Genomic DNA, 14,782 nt, shown 5'->3' on the forward strand with positions numbered 1-14,782 from the left:
AGAATCACCTATGGATTCATGTGTCCCATTGGTCAGACGTTTTTCTCATATTTATTTTTGGATCACGCAAGCACAGTTGTGCTTAGGATCTCCTGGTACTTTATTTTATCATCAACAGGGATGCACCAAAGAAAGGGGCACAGGGTTCAATGCAGGAGAATGATTCAAGGTAAAGTTGATTTGCTTCCTTTTGAAGTCCTTTGAAGCCCGTGCATAGTGTGTTTTTGCAGCAATGGCTTAGATGAAAGAGCAGCCAAAAGCTCTGGAGAAGTTCTGGCTGAAAGGATCTGCGGAGATGCATCAGGAAAGTCTGATATGTCCACCTAGTAAATGGTGAAACCCTAATTCAAATGCTAGAAGTCTGACTCCCGATCCTGTAGTCAGTGCCACTCTTCAGCCAGGACACAAGAGGCCTTGCCCAGTGCTTTGACTGGCCGCATATCACAAAGACACACACAAAATGAAATTATTGAAGAACACATGGATACCTCTGTTTCTAGCAAAACAACACCTTCAAGCCAATATAGTCTTTCTCTTGACTGTATACTGCTTAGGCCTCAGAGAAATGCTTCTCCACATCTCTTTTTCTGTCCCATACATCCAACGCCAGCACTGAGATTCATGGGACTGCTGACATGAAGATGGACATGACTCAGATTATGAAGAGGATGTGATCAGCTGAAGCACTTAAGTAAAAGACAAAGGGACTTGTCAAACTCTTCTTTCAGATAGAATGACAAAAGAAATTATTACCTAACAAAATGTCATTTCTCAGTGTTCCAATTTGTAGTTTAGGGGTATTCATGGAGAAGCATGATATTCTCAATAGTTGTATATAAGGTGTAAGGGATATTGCGATGATTCTAGTTCTCTACATGACCATCTGGATTACTACTGAATGTTCTGAATATGAGTAGTTTTATTTTTATAAAATTATTAGGATTCAATTAAATTTTTTATAAAATTAAACATTCAGCTCTATTATATAACCTAATTTAAAATTGTTCTATTCATCTATTATAATTTGTATTCTGTTCCTCAATTTTAGTAGATAATATTGAATCTGTTAGAGGAAAAATTACTTCTGAAGCACATATAAGAGAAAACTTTATTTTATTTTTACATTTAACTTAATGCATATTTCTTGATAAAAATCAACTCTTGTGACCTCTGAATGTAATTCAATGCTATTATTTTAGTTCTTTACATCTATAGATGGCATTAGAACACAAATTATGTGAAAAGCTTGATAATAGTACAATTCATGATTTTGCAGAAACAAAGGCACAAATAAGTGTGTGGAATCCAGATATAATAATTTATTAATTATATATGCTTATGGAATATCTATGCAGACCTCTTCAGCCATCAACAAAATACCAGCCACGTGCAATAACAATCCAATTTAGTAGCCTCTGGTATTTGGCTGACTTAGTCATTCAAAAACCATAAACTTAAAGATATTTGCTAGTTTGTTATTACTCAGGTGTATATAACACATTTTAACGGTTAGCTAGAAATATAACTTTTCCATATTTAGATATAATATATGTGTTTCTCTATTTGTACACTTGCCCCACAAATATTAGGAGTAGCTTTGCCCATGTTTACAATAAATGCCTGTGCTCTGCTCCACCGTGCTTCACCTCACTCTGCTCCACTCTGCAGAGTACACGCTCCTCTCTGTTCTGCTCCACGAGTCTACCACCCCGCCTCCTGACCATCTCATGGATTGGTTCTATGGAGCAACTTATTCCAGCTAAGCCATTGATACTAAATGGACAATACTAAGGTATCGTCGTAGCTCACTTAAACTGTACTATGTTTAACTGTCTGTAAACAAATATGAAAACAGTGACAGATGACAAAAACTAAATTTCCAAGCTACAGGACAGTACACGGTAATGCTTTGAGTTCTTGAGGAAAGCACTATTCAAATATCAGCTCCCTCCTCCAGCCTTTCACAGGACTTCATTTAAGTCATCTTATTTCATTGTTCTTCCTTGTTTTGTTCTTCCCTGACTGACTTAGTAACTCAGGTAAGTTCCCTGATACTATAAATTTCATAAGGCATTTGCTTATTGTCTCATTTTTGTTTATGACCAAATGCTTTCTAGACTTTTAAACATTTTATTGAGTAGTGCTGAAAATATTTCTAAAGGATTGTCGTTTTCTCATTTTATATATTCTCCTTTAAACGAATTTCCAAGAAGGAGCTTCTGGGGAGGGAAAAGGTAATAAAATATTGGATCATTTTTTTCCTTAACTGCTATTTCATTCCTACTTTCTCTGTTGACGTCACAGACATTGGGCAGTACTTTTAGAAGCTAAACTGTTGGTTTGACACTTAGATATTGTTTTTATGTTTATTTAACCTCATAATTTTGGCACGTTATATTCAATAAAAATCAGATGATTATAAAATGTTCCATTCTTGTTCTCCCTGGGTGGGCCACAGAGGAAGCCACGGCTGCTGTAGAGTTATCTTGAAGGAGTGCCTTCCAGTAATAAGCTCAGTTAAAACCACAGAGTAATTTAAACATGGTTTTGTTTTTCCCAACAACCATAATCTCCAACTTCTTCATAGAAATCTCCCATGATGTAAATTTTAATTATTTTGTGTTTTTGTATGACGGATATTTTGTATTTTTAATTTCTTATATATGACAACTGAAATAAAACCTCCCATTTCTTCTTCTTCAGTTCTTGTAAAATAATATTTGGTTATTCGAAAGCTCTATTTCTACTTATAGGTTATCTAGTTATCTTAATATGTTCTCCATTAAATTCAGAAATATAGAATGCAATCTTCAATATATTTCCTGAAGTTTAGTAGAGTTTAGGTCCATCATGTGAGATAGCAAAGTTATCCATCAGATAAGCATTTTTAAAATAATTCCAGTAGTCCCTCAAGTATCCATGACAATCAAACAAAAAATGGGCATAAATAATTAAATATTTATAAATAGTCTGCTCTGCTTTTTGTGGCAACACAGATGTATTATTGATGCTAAATCCTGTCATGGGAGGAAAATCAGGTGTCTAAGCATGACAGATTTCTCAGTATCAAGCAGCTCCATGTCTCAGAAATATGTTCTTAACCTTACTGGACCCAGCTGGAAGCAGGGCAGCAGCTGGGAGGAAAAGCACACTGGTGAGGGCAGAAGAATCTCTTACCCTTCTGGATGAGTTAGTTCTACAATGTATATTTTCTACTACAATTATTTGAAAGCTGAGTAAGAAGTCACGACATCCAGATAACACATCTCTTGTAAAATCCTCTTTGGTCCAGAGACATATACAGATGTCCTGCTCCAAGCCTGATTGATGTTCATGATCAAGACAATTCATGATACTCACTTGACCTCCTCAAACTACAAATATCCAGGGTATCTGGCCCTAAAGTAGGAACTTTTCAAAGTAAATTAATAATTTCTGTGGAAAATGTTTGGGTATTGAAAATCTAATGTGTGTGCATATTGTTGCTTCTGATGCTCTATACATCTCATTTATTTAGAGGTTGTAAAGTACCTTGACCTCTAACGTTAATAATATGTACCTTAAATAGCTATTATTGCAGTTATCTAAAATGACCCTTTTATCTGTGGGGAAAATGACTGCAGACGAATGGGTTATGGTTATATGTTTTAGCAATAGGTTGCTCTTTAAAGAAACATGTTTTCGAGAGCTGGCAATCTCCTACTAAGATCAAATAGCTTTTAAAGTCAAGTGGTGAAATTAAATGACTGTGAAATATTTGGAATGCAAGCTGCTGCTTAGAATGTACAAATAAGAATACTTTAGAAGATACCAACTAAAATAAAAATGTTTTGCTAAACACAGAAGTCAAAGGGTAGGCAAAGTAAAGTGCAAAGCACTTGAAGCAATATTGCCCCTACGGTGAAAGAGTAGATTCATTTATGAAAAATTTGTAGAATGATATGACAATTTACTCAACTGTAGGTAGATTATTTGTGCTGTGGTTTTCAATGTATGATAAATTCAAAATATTTTCTAATCCAGAATATATGGAACATCTCAGAATCTGTAGCGATTCCATTAAATGTCATGAGTTTTGGCTATATTGAAATGCTTTTACCGTCCTCTTCTCTACCCCTATGATTTGCAGAGAGAAACTCCTCTGCTTGTATGCTTTTCCCCCTCGTTTTTTTAAACCAATCTGAAAGACTCCTTCTCATCCCGCAAGAGCCAGCTTCAATATCACCATTGTTTTGAACATCCCTGAATTCTCCAGGCAAAGTGAATGATTCCCTCCACTCCTGAAGAAGATACTATATAACTATTAGAAACTTCAAACCTCAATGTCAAGCTATGCTTTATGAGGGAATAAAGTGTTTATGTTCTTCTCTGTATTCTTCAAACTTTCATAATGTGTTTGTATATAATAAGTACTTGAAGCACATTTATTGAATCATAGGTATGTACACGTCCTTACTTTCCATCAATCTATTTCTTCGTCTGCGTCGCTTCCTCTGTAGTTCTCCAGCTTTCATCCCCACCTTCACTCAAGCCTCCATGGGATGTGATTCTTAGTTCATAAATTCATATATGTAAAATATATAGTTTTATTTTTGCAACAACGCATTTTTTCCATCGAAACTCTATTCCTTTAGGTGGCGAAAATTTCATCTTCTTTTGTAAAGTGCTGCTGTTTCCTCTAGGGTTGTGTCTAGGTTCCAGCTGGCTCATCTACTGAAGCTTAGGGATGGGGAGATCACATGTGGTTTTCAATATTGCTTCAACCTTAGCACCCACGGAAATCTCAGGAGTCCCTTCTGGCCTTTGCTTCTCAATGCCACAGGTCATTGCTAACTTGTTCCTCTTCTCCATTTTCTGGGATTCATTCAGTTCTCTAGTTTGTCTGTTACCTCTGCAGCTCTTTAGAGAGCTCAAAAAATATTCAGTCACTCATGAGTAGTCCTGAGTGGTGAAGAATTTGAGGGATACTCTTCACTTCTTCATTACTTTATGCTCTCTCTAGGAACACAGACACCATCCCACAGTTTGCTATGTCCTACTAATAGATACAGGAATGTTCTGAGGCTTTTCTAGTTTCACCCACCTAGAAATGACATGCAGATATTTCCTTTGTCCATTCACCATGCTGGCCAAGAGTAGGCTGGAAGAGGGGAGTGCTAAGATTTTGACGACAGCAAGAACTCTACCCATGGAAGAGCTGTGCAGATCTTCTTCTGTAACCTGGGATTGGACTAGCAGTTGGTCCTGGCTGGAGATTAGAACTCAGTGCCATTTAGAGATATATCAGTATTCAAGTATTCTTTCCTTTCCTGACTTTTTATCTCCCCTGCAGGGAAAGAGAAAGTTTGGGAGAGGGTGAGTGGCACTAGAGTATAAACAATTAAGGGGGTGCAGGGAAAATGTCACTTAATAACTCAAATGTTATTCTGTAAACCAAAATTAAAATTTTAAGCCCCCCAATCAACTGAATGGACCCCTTCCTCTTGGCTAATGAGATTCCAAAGAAACCTGAAAAACTAGTTCAGGCCATGATGGGAAGGGGGACTAGATGTCTCATTATACCTTCCTCTTTTTGGAATTCAGGCACAACTAACCAGCATCAACAATAAAACCGAGACCTGCAGACTGACAAAATAGACTTTTTGTAGCAATAAGATACCAAATTCTAACTCATCTCTAGTATAGCATCACATAGCAGATAGCAGGCCCCAAAAGAAATACAAATATTTTACCCCAAAATATATTTATTTGACTTATTTTTAAATCACCCTGCAAAGCTGTCTCTTGTGGGAGAAATTTACATTCTGTAGAGAATTCCTTTCCCTTTCCATATCTTCTTCTTATCTCAAAGAGATTAGCTGAGAGCCTAGCATCTTTTAATGGTCTGAATAAGAAATGCTTGCCATCTACTGCCTCTAAGAGTGGTCATCTATGAGTCTTCACCTACAAAATAAGAGTCTTCCTCTCTATAACCCCTTATCTTAACCAAGAGACTCCTTTCTATTGATTACAGTTCCTCAGATAATAAATTAACTCTCTCAACCAGTTGCCAATCAAAAAACTTTTGAATCCTCCTGTGACCTGTAAGCCCCCTGCTTTGAGTTGTTCTGCCTTTCCAGATTGAAGCAATGTTTATACCTTACATATATTAATTGAAGTCTTATGTCTCCCTAAAACATATAAAGCAAAACTGTAACCTATTCATCTTGGGCATTTGTTCTTAGGACCTCTTGAGCCTGTTACATTGATTGTGGTCCTCACATTTGCCTCAGAATAAATCTCTTCAAATGCTTTACAGCGTTTGGCTTTTTTTCATCAATATTTATACACATGTGCACAAATATAATATGATTTTAATTACAGTCATTCAATATATTCAATTAGAATAATGGCACTCAACCATTTTGGTTACTGCAAATCCACCTATATTAAATTTGAATGCACACCCATAATATATTTATGTTTATTTATGGGTGATAAACAAGTAGTACTGCAGTAATATAATAATGTAATATCCACCTTAAAATATATGCAATGGAGATTTTAAAAGATAATATAAAAGTAACAAATAATTTTAGATAATTTATTTTATATATTAGCACTTTTTTCTTTCAATAAAACATCATTTGTGAGGTTTTGGAAGAAATTTTGTTAGTTTTCAATCATATTCCTTTTAAAAGGGTAATGTAAATATAAAATATTCAGTATTAAATTTTGTCTCTCAATAATTAAAAATTAAAAATGTTACTATCAAATGCTAATAAAGTATTTAGAAAAATTTTGAGTGACTCTATGTTAAGAAGTTATTACATTTCATTTACTCTAATGACAATTAGTAGTTCTTGGAAACTAATTGGAAGGTGTTGTGTTATCATATTTTTCATAAGTGAGTCAAATCACATTAAGATATGCACTTGGAAGATTATTTTTAAATGTTACAAACTTCTGGTTATTTAGTTTACTTTTTAAGTTTACAGATAAGACAGTTTTTGTTTTCAATTTTTACAAAGATAATCCTATCATTTAAAATGATATAATCTAAACCATACACAGACAAACATTTTGCAATAGGTATTTCAGGGGTCTGAAGGTGGATAAATCTGAAGGCACCACTGAGCTGCGGATTTTCTTCCCTCAAGATATCCTGAAAGCCATAACCAGTACCTGAGACCCTCTAACCCCACCCATGTACAGAATGAGACACATATGTGAGTTTGCATATTAAATGTCTGTAAAACTTAACATCTTTGTTCTTTATTCTAATATACATTAAGCATCACTAAAAGTTTTACTTTATTTCTTATTGGAGACCATTGCCTAAGTAATTTCTCTTTTAATTAGGTTCTACAAATGTTTTTATAGGGCTGTCTTGAAAATCACGAGGTTGCAGAGAAAAAGACATGTTTATATGCTGGTGGTAGGAGTGTAAATTAGTTCAACCATTGTGGAGGACAGTGTGGCAATTTCTCTAAGACCTAAAAATAGAACTACCATTTGACCCAGCAATCCCATTACTGGATATATAACCAAAGAAATGTAAATCATTCTATCATAAAGACACATGCATATGTATGTTCATTGCAGTACTATTCACAAAGCAAAGACACAGAATCAATATAAATGCCCATCAATAGTAGAATGGATAAAGAAAATATGGAACTTATACATTATGGAATACTATGCAGCCATTAAAAAACATCATGTCCTTTGCAAGGACATGAATGGAGCTGGAGGCCATTATCCTTAGCAAACTAATGCAGGAACAGAAAACCAAATACTGTGTGTTCTCACTTTTAAGTGGGAGCTAAATGATGGCAACACATCACATGGACACATGGGGGGAATTACACACACTGGGACCTTTCAGAGGTTGGGAGGAGGAAGAGGATCAAGAAAAATAAAACTAATGGGTACTAGGCTGAATATGTGGGTCATAGGATTGCAATATTATTTGAACTGTTACTACGAGTTTCCCTCCCTCCCTCTTTTTTTTTCTCTCTCTCTCTCTCTGTCTGTCTCTCCCATCTCTCCTTCCCCCATCCCCTTCCCCAGTAATGCTTAACCAAATTCCATTTGCCTTCCTAACGGATCTGTGAGCAACACAGGCAGTGAAAAGTCCATCTACAATTTTTCAGTTTCTCTTCTCTTGCTGCTGAGACGTCGGAAGTTTCTTCTAAGATGTCATTGTGGCCATGATCACTAAGGCCACTCCCTTAGTGATTATGTGAATAGAGGCTTTTGCTGACCTATGTTGGCCATATAACATGAATAAAGGATAAAATTCTACTATTTTAATTTGTATGTTTTATTTTGCTTTGTTTGTTTTGGCTGCCACAAACTATCATGTTCTCTCTTCACATATGTCCTTCTGCTAATTATTTTTTATTAGCTTCAAGAATCATGAGTTAGAATAGTTTTCAGGAAGGAATTTGGTGAAAATGCTTGGTTATTTAAAAGTGTCTGTCATGTGACCTGAAAGTACGATAATTTTTAGGTTACAAAATGTCTTACATAAGTTAAAATAATTTTTTCTTGTATTACAGAGGTAACAAAATTTGTATTAATACCTACTCTTGACAGATAAGGAAACTGGGGTTTAAAGTGGTTAAGCAAATTAATTGTTTAATATCGCATGCCTAGCCTGCAGTGAATTTAGGCTACAAATCTGTTCTATTTCTTTCTGGCTGATACACGTTCTACAACCCTGGGCTTCCAAGACTTCTAGGCCTTCTCTGTAAATTTTGTTCACTCATAATTTTCTAAGTTGCTGAATATATTGAGTATTTCATAGTGTTCAATGATTTGGGGTATTTCAAACAACTAGTATATTCAATCACAGCATTAATCCATTAGGTAATGATTAGAGTCATCCTCAAGTTTTTTTCAAAAGTTATCTGTGAAATCTTAAAAAAATCCAATGTGACCATGGGCCATAGGTTGGTTACCACCATTCAAAATACTTTCATATAGAAATTATGGAATTTCATAAGCCTAGTAAATATTACAAGGTACTGAAACTTGGCTGCAGCAAGACTCATTTGGTAGGGCATTTAGTAGCCTCCAGGCAAAGCTGTAATGCAAGTTGTCATGAGAGAATTCTTTTGATAGAGACTGCACGACAGTAAGATCAGGATGCATTTGGGGAATAAAGTTATGGAGAGTGAGGCATAGCACTATTCCACAAGACTTGATTCCTCTCACCTACCCATCCACCCAAATGACAAAGAAACCAGCATGTAATTAATATGAGATGCTCCTTTCTAGATGGTTGAGTATTGGTGGTATGGTTATAAAATATTGTGTCACCATAAGATCAAATTCCCTATAAAATATAAAATATTAAAAACATTAAATCTAGCTCTTAGAGACCTTTTCTTCCTGTCCAAAGAGACAACGAGAGCCAGCAAAATGCACAGTGGTTTATGTACTTTACTGTTCTGAGGTTTATTCGATACTGAATTACTCATGTGCTGAAAATTAGTTCTATTTTGGCAAAGGGATTCCAGGCAGAGAGAGCAACTGGGTTTGACTACTCTCTGACGTAATGACTAAGCAAGTGTATTCACAAGGTTAGTCCTTGAATATACGTGTGGTGCAACTTTGTACCTAAAAAGTCTAGACAGTGAGATGTTAGTAGTTTAGAACTCACTAAATTAAACAATTCTCTATTGACATACTTCTAGGAATGTTTAATGTGCTAAAGTGTGTTTTGAATTTTCCAGAAGAAGATAAAGTTCAAAATGTTTCCAATGTTTGGCAACACAATGTTATTTTTGTGGAATATCCATGGTGGAACACAATTTGGGAGATATAAATGTTGTGTTGAATATAACTCTGAGCTGGGGATAAGAATGCCTTGGACACTCAGTTCTAAAGTCTGGGGAAGCCATTTGATCTCTGGGCCTCCGTTCATAATACTATTCCTGCCTGTCTTGTGAGTAGGGTTAAGGGGACCACAAGAGTCAGAGGAATTTTTCATATTCATTGTTATATGCCCACTGCCCAGCACAGGATGAGGATATGGTGGATAATCAATACATATTTATTAAATATTTCTATAAAACAGTATCTTTGTATACATAATACATACACATATAATTTCAGATAATTATAAAGTACTTTACATATGTAGTATAGAATCTCATAATAATAGAATGACTCATCTTAACTTGAACATAATTTTTAAAGTTGTTTTATCTCTGCCATTAAAATTTCAGGTGACCCAGGATTTTTTTTCTCCTATGTAAAGAGTCATATAATTAGCCACTTCTAATGACTATTATTAATGACAAATATTATATCAGCAATAATCTTGAAAGGAGAATGATATTAGAATATGAAAAAATGTGGGGAATGTATGAGAGGAAGAGAATTAGATTACAGAATGCTATTAGCATTGATTCTTTTAACTTTTTAGATAATTTCTGTTTGGCTCAAGAATAATTATTTTAAAAATGGAGCATTTCTGTGGCATAACAAGTTACTGATAGTGACATAATTATTCTGAGGTACAAAGAATGACTTGAGATAGTGACAACAGTTTTATCGTCAAAAAAGTATTAGCCCTGGGATTTCTTCTATTGTGGCTTCTCATAAAAAAAAATTATTTATGCTTTAATCACTTCATTCTCTTCCCCTTATTCTTTTCTCTTCACAATAGTTGCTTAGAGAGCATTTACACACTTATTTGCACTGGTAGATTTCTCAAACAGTACTTATTTCAATAATCTTGATTCATGTCAACCTGGAAAGAAAAAGAAGAAAAAAATATGAAAAAGGTAAGAGTTTGGAGATCCAACATTTTGAACAAAATGATTTAGAAAATTAGGTTTTCATAGAGATTCATCATTTCAATATAAACAAAACTGCCTGTGAAATACAATGTATGATATTCCTAAAGACTCTCTGATTTTAACCAATCATTGACTGTACCTACTATAAATTCAGGAGCAGGTTTGCAAAGGCAGCATATATTTGTTCCAGATACACTTCCTTGAAGAAGTCAGCCATGTGTCCATTATACCCCCAAGGATGCAACAGGCTGATAACTTGTACAGAAACAAAGAAAAATGTGTTTTTGAAAGGGGGAAGTAAAAAATCACATCTAATTCTAAAAATATATTTCTGTTGCATTACTTTGAATAAATTATAATTCATGGGAATGGAAATTAAACATCCCAGAAATGAATAAAAATAACATTGCATTGTTTTTTGTGGTCAAAATCCAAAGTAGACTTGTGCAGCTGTGGGGGGAAGAAAAAGGCATTCAAAGCCTCTCAACACACATGCTTCAATAAGACATCCTACTGTTCTAGAAAACACCTCAACAAAAAGGTCAATTTTTAAGAAATCATTCAAAGGAATAAGCCAAAGTTAAAAGAAATTTGTCTGGGATCCTAGGTAACCTGACTTTGTCCCTTCTGAGTTGATTCTGTTTCAAGTCAGAGACACACTAGACAAGCAGATGTGAAAGGAAAGGGTGATTCAAACTTTATGGGCCAATCCATCATAGCCATTCTTGTTACATTTTCTCCATTGCCAACACTTCAAATAGAAACCATGATATGGATATTGCCAGCAAGAGATCTGGAAATGAACCACATCAATGACTCACCAACCTCCCCTTCAGGACCCCTCTGTTCCCTCAAGAATACATCAGAGCCTGGATGTCAAGATGGCCAAATAGGAAAGCTCAGGTCTGCAGCTCCCAGCGAGATCAACACAGAAGGCAGGTGATTTCTGCATTTCCAACTTAGGTACCCGGCTCACCTCTTGTATGAAGGGTCGACAGACACTTCATACAAGAGAGCTCTGCCTGGCATCTGGCAAATGCCCCTCTGGGACAAAGCTTCCAGAGGAAGGAACAGGCAGCAATCTTTGCTGTTCTGCAGCCTCCGCTAGTGATACCCAGGCAAACAGGGTCTGGAGTGGACCTCCAGCAAACTCCAGCAGATCTGCAGCAGAGGGGCCTAACTGTTAGAAAGAAAACTAACAAACAGAAAGGAATAGCATCAACATCAGCAAAAAGGATGTCCACACAGAAACCCCATGTGAAAGTCACCAACATCAACGACAAAAGGAAGATAAATCTATGGAGATGAGGAAAACCCAGCGCAAAAAGGCTGAAAATTCCAAAAACCAGAATATCTCTTCTGAGGATCATAACTCCTCACCAGCAAGGGAACAAAACTGGATGGAGAATGAGTTTGATGAATCACAGAAGTAGGCTTCAGAAGGTGGGTAATAACAAACTCCTCTGAGCTAAAGGAACATATTCTAATCTAATGCAAGGAAGCTAAGAACTTTGAAAAAAGGTTAGATGAATCACCAACTAGAATAACCAGTTTATAGAAAAACATAAATGACCTAATGGAGCTGAAAAACACAGCACAAGAACTTCATGAAGCATACTCAAGTATCAATAGCCGAATCAATCAAGCAGAAGAAAGGATATCAGAGATTGAAGATCAACTTAATGAAATAAAGTGTGAAGACATTATTAGAGAAAAAAGAATTCAAAGTAACAAAATAAAAGCCTGCAAGACATATGGGACTATGTGAAAAGACCAAATCTATGATTGATTGGTGTACCAGAAAGTGACGGAAAAAATGGAACCAAGTTGGAAAACACTCATCAGAATATTATCCAGGAGAACTTCCCCAGCCTAGCAACACAGGCCAACATTCAAATTCAGGATATACAGAGAACACCACAAAGATACTTCTTGAGAAGTGCAATCCCAAGACATATAATCATCAGATTTACCAAGGTTGATATGAAGGAAAAAATGTTAAGGGCAGCCAGACAGAAAGGTTAGGTTACTCAAAAAGGAAGCCCATCAGACTAACAGCAGACCTCTCTGCAGAAACTCTATCAAGCCAGAAGAGAGTAGGGGCCAATATACAACATTATTAAAGAACAAAATTTTCAATCCAGAATTTCATATCCAGTTAAACTAAGCTTCCTAAGCAAAGGAGAAAAAATACTTTTTCAGACAAGCAATTGCTGAGAGATTTTGTCAACACCAGGCCTGTCTTACAAGAGCTCCTGAGGAAAGCACTAAATAATGCAAAGGAAAAACTGGTAGCAGCCCCTGCAAAAACACATGAAACTGTAAAGACCATTGACATTATGAAGAAATGGCATCAACAAATAGGCAAAATAACCAGCTAGCATCACAATGACAGGATCAAATTCACACATAACAATATTAATCTTTAATGTAAATGGGCTAAATGCCCCAGTTAAAAGACACAGACTGGAAAATTGGATAAAGAGTAAAGATCCATCAGTGTGCTGTATTCAGGAGACCTATCTCATGTGCAAAGACACACATAGGCTCAAAATAAAGGGATGAAGGAATATTTTCCAAGCAAATGGAAAGTAAATAAATAAATAAATAAATAAATAAATAAATAAATAAAAGCAGGGGTTGCAATCCTAGTCTCTGATAAAACAGACTGTAAACCAACAAAGATAAAAAAAGACAAAGACGAGCATTACATATTGGTAAAGAGATCAATGCAACAAGAAGAGCTAACTATCCTAAATATATATGCGCCCCATACAGGAGCACCCAGATTCACAAAGCAAGTTTTTAGAGACCTACAAAGAGACTTAGACTCCCAGACAATAATAGTGGGATAATTTAACACCCCACTGCCAATATTAGACAGATTGACAAGATTGAGAATTAACAAGGATATTCAAGACTAGAACTCAGCTTTGGACCAAGCAGACTTAATAGATATCTACAGAACTCTCCAAACCAAATCAACAGAATATACATTCTTCTCAGCACCACATTGCAGTTATTCTAAAATTGATCACATAATTGTAAGTAAAACCTTCCTCAGCAAATCCAAAAGAATAGAAATCATAGAAAACAGTCTCTCAGACCACAGTGCAATCAAATTAGAACTCAGGATTAAGAAATTCACTCAAACCTGCACAACTACATGAAAACTGAACAACCTGCTCCTGAATGACTACTGGGTAAATAATGAAATTAAGGCAGAAATAAATAAGTTCTTTGAAACCAATGAGAACAAAGTCACAGTGTACCAGAATTTCTGGAACACAGCTAATGCAGTGTTTAGAGGGAAATTTATAGCACTAAACACCCACAGGAGAAAGCCAGAAAGATCTAAAGTTGACTCCATAACATCATGATTTAAAAAAACTAGAGAAACAAGAGCAAACAAATTCAAAGGCTAGCAGAAGATAAGAAATAACAAAGATCAGAGCAGAACTGAAGGAGATAGAGACATGAAAAACCGACAAATCAGGAGTTGGTTTTTTGAAAAGATTAACAAAATAGATAAACCACTAGCCAGACTAATAAAGAAGAAAAGAGAGAAGAATCAAATAGACACAATAAAAAATGATGAAGGGGATATCACCACTGATCCCACAGAATTACAAACTACCATCAGAGAATATTATAAACACCTCTATACAAATAATCCAGAAAATCTAGAAGAAATGGATACATTCCTGGTCACATACACCCTCCCAAGACCAAATCAGGAAGAAGTCAAATCCCTCAATAGACCAATACCAAGTTCTGAAATTGAGGCACTAATTAATAGCCTACCAACCAAAAAAAGCCCAGGACCAGACAGATTCACAGCCGAATTCTACCAGAGGTACAAAGAGCTGCTGGTACCATTCCTTCTGAAACTATTACAAACAACAGAAAATGAGGAACTCCTCCCTAACTCATTTTATGAGGCCAGCATCATCCTGATACCAAAACCAGGCAGAGACACAACAAAAAAA

The 14,782-nt window shown here is 35.7% G+C and overlaps 1 long non-coding RNA gene across 5 annotated transcripts in view; it reads right to left on the reverse strand.

The window, feature by feature from the left end:
- Window positions 1-204: 204 nt before the first annotated feature.
- Window positions 205-14,782, reverse strand: part of LOC105483471 (uncharacterized) — a 277,589-nt gene continuing 263,011 nt past the window's right edge. For 2 of the 5 annotated variants that reach the window (XR_011622714.1, XR_011622712.1), the window contains one exon: window positions 10,035-10,744. This is a non-coding gene — a long non-coding RNA (uncharacterized lncRNA). Of the gene's footprint in view, window positions 687-5,083; window positions 5,327-10,034; window positions 10,745-14,782 lie in introns of those variants that run through there. The other 3 variants (XR_003018404.2, XR_011622713.1, XR_003018403.2) reach the window with 3 other exon arrangements.

This window comes from Macaca nemestrina, chromosome 4, assembly GCF_043159975.1.
Source record: "Macaca nemestrina isolate mMacNem1 chromosome 4, mMacNem.hap1, whole genome shotgun sequence".
In the NCBI taxonomy this organism is placed as follows: Eukaryota; Metazoa; Chordata; class Mammalia; order Primates; family Cercopithecidae; genus Macaca; species Macaca nemestrina.